At 37.5% G+C, this 8342-nt stretch overlaps 1 pseudogene; it reads left to right on the forward strand.

Moving 5' to 3' along the window:
• Positions 1–2148: 2148 nt before the first annotated feature.
• On the forward strand, positions 2149–4321 carry LOC143680160 (membrane-bound transcription factor site-1 protease-like; annotated as a pseudogene).
• The last annotated feature ends 4021 nt before the right edge of the window (positions 4322–8342 follow it).

The following is an 8342-nucleotide window of genomic DNA, read 5'->3' on the forward strand; positions in this document are numbered from 1 at the left end:
AACATTTCTTTGAACATATATTTAAAGTGTGTGTACTTTGAACAGCATATAATTTTTAAAATGAGGTCTAATATTTAATTGGAACAGTTATCAAATTACTTTAAATTTAATTACTGGAAAATCATATGTATCATTAATTGTATGTGTTCATTAATACTTCCTGTGGCTACATCTAATATGCTATTATAGACATCTATTGAATGCTTAGTTTTGTTATTGTAATTTGCACTTTTAGAATTTTCATTTTATTCATTTATAGACCTCAATTTTATGCTGAAATTCTTCATTTTGTCGTCTACTTTCTCAAGTATAATAATCCCAAGTTGAAGTCCATGTCTGATAATTCTAATATCTGATTCTATTATGATGTCTTTGTTTTCTCATGAATTTTGGTCATTTGGTCTTGTTTCCCAGTTTTTCAGGTAGTTTTAACATCAAATGCCAGACACTCTATGCAAAATTATACAAATAATTTGGGGCTCTGGGTTGTGTTATTTTCCTCAAAAATAGTTTACTTTTCTTCTGGCAATCAGTCAGGATAATTATCGAAACCATCATGGATTTAGATAATTAGAAGATAAGCTTCTAATTTCAGCACTTTTTAAAAATCACATCTAGTTTTTAAAATCAAGTCTAACAGGGTGCCTACTGACTGCCCAAGAAACTTAGAAAATACTTTGCTCGTTGGTGGATACCACCCCAATTTTTGCCCTTCCCTTAGAGTTTATGATACATTCCTAAATCTCTAATTAGCTTCTCAGAGTCTGGGACTTATAATAGTTTCACTTATTCACTTTCCCCCGTCTAAAATGTCATTTAAGAATAGGCAAATATCTTCAGGAAAAGAATAGGGCAGAATGTCAAACTTAACTAAATGTTTCCTTATGTCAAGGATACTGGCTCTTACTTATGTCACTGTTGCCTTGATGGCTGTATAATACTTGATACAGCTTTTTAAAATGTTTTATACAGCTTCCTATTTATTCTCAGTGAACAATTAGGCCTAAAAAAGGCATTCTACTTTCATTAGAAAGAGAAATAATTTTGGCTGGTTTTGTTTAACTTTGTTAATGTTATTGCTGTTTAATTTCCAGAGTGACTTATTCTTTGCCTTAGTGTATATCTGATTTTAATTCTTGGAAAAAAATTTCATTCCCTTGAATTTGCATATGAGTCCCTTTGCATTTTTTTCTGTTTGGTACAAAGTATGCTTTTTTGAGCTAATAACTCATGCTTTTTCTCAACTTAAGGTAATTTATTCTAATATGTCCATAGTAGCAATTTCTAGTTTCTGCTCTGTCTAATCTGCTTTCTCTTTTCGGGGTTTTTATTTATTTAATATTGCATCTCTAGTGTTTAATTTCCATATCATAAACTTGCATAGCTCCCTATCTTTTTTCTTTGAGTATTTTTTGACATTTTCTCAAGTAAAAAATTCTAAATTCTCAGTTCATTTTTCTGCAGTAATTGGTGCTAGATAAAAATAATTACAGAACATGAAAATGCACTAATTATGCCTACTCAGACTAATATATTTCATGCATTAGATGTCCTCTATGAATTCCAGTCTGCCAAGACATCAGTGTAAGATACTCCAGGGTGTCATTCTCCCCACAGAATCTTTGAAAACTAGCAAAACTGTCAAATCCATTTTCCTCAAAACTCCAGAATATAGTTAAAGGATTGCAGAAACTGCGCATGCACTGAATCAAGACAACACAGCTTTAAAAATGGTAGGAGAAAATTCATGGTACTCATGATGATCCCTCTCCCACCTCCTCCCCAGTGGGGCCAGCCCACACTTTCATTGTGTGTACCTGGCCCTGTTCGGGAAGGATCAGAGTAACCCTTATGCACATACTGAGGTGCCTGCACACTGATGCCAAGCAACTGGATAGCAGCCTAAAAGACTGAACCAGGATACCCCTCTCCAGCTAATCCTCCCAGACCTTTCCCAGCAGGCAGAAACAGCTTGCAAACAGCTGAAGCACTTTAAGAATCAGTTAAGTCGTGGTGGCCCGTGCTAGTGTGCATGTCCAGGGGAAAAGATGGTGGCATCAGGGAAAGCAGTGTAAGGAGACTGGAGGAGCTCCAAGCTCCATTAAGACAGACTGCCATGGCCTTCAACAACCTACAGCACACTGAATAAATAACCCTGCTGATTGAATGGATGTGACTTGGAGTAGCAGGCACTGACGTTGACAATAACATCATCTGCTTTTCTTTGAGGGAGATGACAACCTGGGGGCTGCCAGGAGACCATGGCCACATGAAACCTGATATTGTCACCTATGGTCTTGGGGTGAGGGGTTCTGGTGTGAAGGAGGGGTGCTAGGCCTCCAGGGTTGCTTCTCCAGTGGTGGCGGGTGCTTTCACCTTGCTAGAAAGAAGAGGTAGGAAGCCCTTCTTTTGTAGAGGATTTCTGTGAGCATTAGATGAAATAGGTGGACATGCATTTTGTGAGATTTAAGCCATAAAGCAAAACTTGAGCATGATCCAGAAGTGTGAACTGGTGAGCCCTGCCAGCACGAACCAGATCCTAATCGCGTCCACCTGCAGGTTCCCTGGTGTCTACATGTTTGAGCAAGTCCACTGACAATCTCAATCTCCTGAGAGTTTATCACATCCTCAACAACTAAATGCTACAGGCAAGTTTGAGCCCCAGCTACATAGATCTGACTGAGTGTCCCTACACGTAGCCTTGCTGCTCTAAGCCCACCACTATGGAGAGATGCCAACTGTTAGTGTCACAGTCCTCATTGGCATGGGAGGCACAAGAAGGGTTGTAAATAAGCCTGAATGGCAAAGAATGATGGCAACCTATTTGCCAAGGAATGAAGACAACATTGAAGTGGCTTTCTCCTACTCCTCAGTATTATGGCCTTGGTTGGGCTCCCTGGCCATTTTCATTTCTGTAGTCAAGAAAGCAGCTTTGTGGGAAAGTATTGCCCAGTGGCACATCATACTCACCATGCCTGCCCCAGCAGAGACGGAGTGAAAAAATGGTGCAGAGCAGACTTCAACAGGTGAAGATAAATTCCTATTCCTCCTCAAAGTAAGAAAGTTCTCTGGGTTGGTACCACAATACCTGCTATCCTGGTGATTTCCCCAGGGATAATTTAAGAATGAAAAATGATCCTTTGAAATGGTGACCACATCCACACCATCTTCAGGGACATGTACCAGAATCTGAGAAGCATGGGCCACTTTGTTAAAATACTTGGTTCTCTCTTCACATGTTTTGATGCTAATCAGTATGGATCCCTGCTGATGGTGTACAGTAAAGAGGAGTATTTCTCCAAGGAGATCACCAAACAGAGGAGGACACAGATGACGGCCTTGGGCTCATCATCTTCAGTGACTGGTACAACACATCTGTTACAAGAAAAGTAAAGTTTTATGGATGAAACACAAGACTGTGGTGGATTCCAGATACGGAAAGAGCTGATCTCCTGGCTCTAAATGAACTCCTGTCTGTCTGGAATATGGGTATCAGTGATGGCTTGTATGAAGGAAATTTCATCTTGGCAAACCATGATATGTATTTTGTGTCAGGGTGCAGGATTGCTAAATTTCCAGAAGTTAGCATAGTGATAACATAGAATTTTAAGGATCAAGGACTGAAGGGTTTAAAGCAGAAAGCAGAAGTTGTTGAAAAGTGTCCCCATTTGGGGACTTTACCAGATTCCAGCTGAGGGTGGAGGGTGATTGTGCTGTATAGAGATTCCAGTTTCTAGGATGACAGTCACCATCAGAAGGATTGCTTTTGGCTTCTGAATGCTCTCCTTCAGTACGCATTGCACGGGGCGATGCCTCCCAGCCTCAGTCACTCTAGAAGTCAACAACAGCCTCCCAGCTGAGTGGACTCTGCCCTCCAGAGAGGATGGAAAGGAATCATGTTTGGTGACTCCAAATTTCTTGAGGCCCATCTGGGAGATCTGAAACCCCAGACTCTGCCAGCCTCTTCACACTTGTCTTGAGCCAGGCCCCAGCCTTCAAATGAGATGGCTCCCAGTAATCATTGGAAACATCAAAAGTTACTTTCCATCAACCTGGACTTTAGATCAACTCACCCCCAAGTAAATCCCTAAGCTCCCAGAGAAAGTGGTGAGACATCCCTGGAGGGATTATGCCCGGCTGCTGCAACAAGAAAGTGGGCCAGGCCACCCCAGTCTTTGTCTTCTTGGGCACCGTGGTGGTCCTAGCTTTCTTTGTGTTACACATCCACAAGGCCAAGAGCAGGCTGAAGCAGAGGAAGCCCAGGGAGAAGTGTGCACAGTCCATGAAGCAGACCCACCCATCAAGGACCCCTTCTGTGTGACTGTCAGGCTGCTGACTGTGAGGGCAAGGGAGAGCCTTCTGGGCTGGCTCTGGTCAGCTGGCAGCATCTCCATGGGAGTCCACCTGTTCAAGACGGGTCCAGCTTCCAGCTGTAGGTTTGTTAGAGCCGTTATAAACTAACCTTCCCTCCTGTGGATGGGGTGGAGGCTCACAGGATCCCTTGATTCATCTTGTAGCCAGAGGCCCCAGCATGAGGAACTTGGCAGGTCAGCCCGAGTGGGACATCACACCAAGCAGCTGAGTATACCAAAGATTTGGAGAACTGTCTGGGGTCTTCTGACCTTAGAGGAAAGATGTGGATTTTAAACAAACAAAGTATTACTGACTGAGCTAAAATATGCTTGTTAATGGCTATGTTCTATACTTACTGTTTGGAAAGAGTCACTTTAAAGATATGTGATATTTGAAAGTAAAGCTTTTTTTTTGTCAATAGAATGCTATTTTTTATTCTTACATCATGAGGGATGATAACACAGATTTCATGATCTGCTTTTTGATGAAAAGAAAAGACTGAGATTTGAAGGGAACTAGTACAAATCTGTGAAACATAGACTTTCACTTTATTTTTATAAGCATAAACTGCCAACATGGGGTGTTGATTTCACTGTTTTCAGGAAAGAATATTTTAAATAAATATGCATTACTCACATGAACAAAAACAAACAAAAAAGAATTAATTAATTTGGAGTCCTGGACCAAAATATTGCTTATAATATTTCATACAATAGAGCACCTAGGAAGGGGATGAAGTATTTCATAGGAAGTAGAGGGGGCATTTTAATTTCCGTAAATTGGGAAATTCCTAAGTCAAGAGTAAACACAGGCTCTGAAAAGACAGAAAGCACCTTGCACTTCACATTCATCTCAAGTGAATGAAAGGTGATAGGTAGTCTAAACTCTTAAAGAGAGCACCAGCCAAGGCAGATCCAATTTGCAATGACTGTGAAAGGTGGATTTGCATTGATTTAGTTGTTATTAGCTCCTGGCACTCAAGGAAATCTGTCATATCACTAGCTGGATAACAATTTAAGGAACAAACAGCTCAGCGATTAAATCATAGTACACTTAAGCATATTAAAGTATACACTGTGCAAAAAAAGATTACAAGTAAAACAAAGGAAACAGGAAACAGTTGTCTATCCAAAGGAAAAAGACAAAAATCCAGAAACCATCAACAAAGAAGGGCAAATTTTTGACATACTGGACAAAGACCTTTACAAAACAATACTCAATATGCTCAAGGAAATAAAATAAAACAAAGAGAACAAACTAAGGATATCATGAAAACAGCAAAAGAACAATATGAGACTCACAACAGAAATTTTAAAAAGAAACCAGTTGAAAATACAATAACTGAAATGAAAAATTCCTTAGATGATTTCAACAGCAAATCGGAGCTGGCAGAAGAAAGAATCAGTTATCTCAAGGATAAGACAATTGAAATAATCCAGGCTAAGAAGAAGAAAGAAAAAAAAATTTAGAGAGAATAGAGCTTATGAGATTTGTGGGGCACCATTGAGCCTGTCCATATATGTATTATGGGAGCCCAGAAGGAGCAGAAAGAGAGAAAGTGGCAGAATGTATATTCAAAGAAATAATGGCAAAATACTTACTACCCAAATTAATGAGGGACATCATATGCACATAAACGAAGTCCAATGAAACCCAAACAGGATGGGCACAAAGAGAGCCATGCCCAGAAACATAGTAGTCAAACTATCAAAAGTCAACGACAAGGAAAGAGTTGTGAAAATAGCAAGAGAAAAGCAATGGGTTACGTACAAAGTAAACTCAATAAGAGAAGGTGCCAATTTATTATCAGAAACCTTGGAGGTAAGGGGGCAATAGGTTGAAATATTTAAAGTGCTGAAAGGAAACAATCACTGACAAATAATTTATACCCAATTAAGCTGTTTTTCAAAACTGAGGGAGAGATTAAGATTTTCCAGATAAACAAAAGCTGGGGAAGTTCATCATCATGAAATCTGCCCCATAAGCAGTTCTTAAGGGAGTTTTTCAGACAGAAATTAAAGCACATTAGATGGTGGATCAAGGCAGCATTAAGAAATAGAGACCACTGATAAAGGTTAACTATATGGGTAAATTATAAATTCCAGCATTGACTGTACTGCATGTTTTGTCTATTTTAGAAGCTGTAAGGAGTAAAAAGAGTAAAAAAAAACTCCTTACTGTTTCTAAAATGCAAATACATAAAAATGGTGATAAACATATGGTTTGGGAATACAACATATAAAGATATAATTTGTAACAAATGCAACAAAAAGGTGAGGGGATGAAGAGGTGTAGGAACAGTGTATGTGTATGCTGTCGAAGTTAAGTGGTATTACATTAAACATAAATGTTATAGCTGTATGTTACAGTTGAGGTCCCTGGTAACCACAAAGGAAATACACATATAAATATACACATAAAAAATTAGAAGGGACTCAAAATAGTACAATACAAAAAATCATTTAAATGTGAAAATAAACATTAGTGGAAGAATTGAGGGAAAAAGGTATATGACTTACAAAGACTGCATAGCAAAAGGGCAAAAGAATGTCTTGCATAATTGATAGCTACTTTAAATGTAAGTGGATTAAACACTCCACTCAAAAGGCATAGATAAGCAGAATGAATAAAAATGCATGAACCAACTATATTGATTGTTTACAAGAGATTCACATTACATTTAAAGACACAAGCAGGTTGAGACTGAAAGGATGGAAAAAATATACCATGCAAACAGTAACCCAGTGAATATTATAGTAATACAAGTGTGCTAATATCAGATAAAACAGACTTTAATTTAAAAACTGTTATGAAGAACAAAGAAGGTTACTATATACTGATAAGGGGATCAATTCAGCAATAAGATACAACAATTATAAATGTATATGTAAATAATGGCAAAGGCTCCAAATATTTGAAGCAAATAATGACGAATATAAAGAAATAGTTCCAAATTAATAGTGTTATACAAGATCAACATGCAACAATCAGTGGTGTTTCAATATGAACTCGGCTTTGATCATTTTATTGAATTTATTGAGGTAGAGAAGTTAAACATGTGGGATAAAATTGCTAACTTACTACCAAAGTCAAATTTGTGATTTATAAAAATAATTACAATGGCTGTGGAAAAATTATGATAGAAATTTATACTGTCAATGGTAGTTGATTTCAAAGAACAGGAAATGTCTTAGAGTTATTTATCTAAGAAATGCAAATGATTCATTTTTTTTAACTATCATTCAATAGATACAAAGGATACTTTTGACTATAAATAGTTAAAAGAAAGTGAAAATGTTTAACTCTGGAAAGGCAAATAATATCTAAAATTCATATTTCTATTTTCTAAAGTGTATTGTTGCAAATCACAATCTTTATTGTGCTTTTCTTTCAAACACACCTGAAAATTTTAATAAGCTAATCTTTACCAAATTTACATGCTTGCTGTTCTAATGAACAGTTATGAAACTAAAATTAAAATAATTTATTTACTTAAATATCATTTTTTCACAAATCACACTGAGGTTTAAATTATAAATTTTTAATTCATTTTTTATTAGAACTACTCCACTTCATGAAAGCACATTCACTTTCATTATCCAAACCTCTGTCATTCTGTCTCTTTCTATCTTTAATAAAAGAAATCCTTCAACTAATTATAGGGTCATGCGTTTGAAAAAGTCAATGTTTTACAAGTGTAGGGAAAACTAAAGTGATAAAGTAAGAATTCCGTGGGTTTGTGTATGTGTGTGTGTGTGTGTGTGTTTGCATGTGTGGGTGAGAGAGAGAGCAGAGTGAGAGAGAGGGAGAGAAAGAGTTTACATGTATGGGTACAAAAAATAACAAAAGATCAATGTGCCAAAGCTCTAACTCTTCATAGCACATATGGAAGCATCTGCCATGACATCTAAGGTTAGTTATAGATTATTGCAGTTTTGTGGATGAGTTGTATTTTCTTGTTTTTTGTTGTTGTTGCTTGTTTGTTTTGT

This window comes from Tamandua tetradactyla, chromosome 4 (genome assembly GCF_023851605.1).
Source record: "Tamandua tetradactyla isolate mTamTet1 chromosome 4, mTamTet1.pri, whole genome shotgun sequence".
Lineage (NCBI taxonomy): Eukaryota > Metazoa > Chordata > Mammalia > Pilosa > Myrmecophagidae > Tamandua > Tamandua tetradactyla.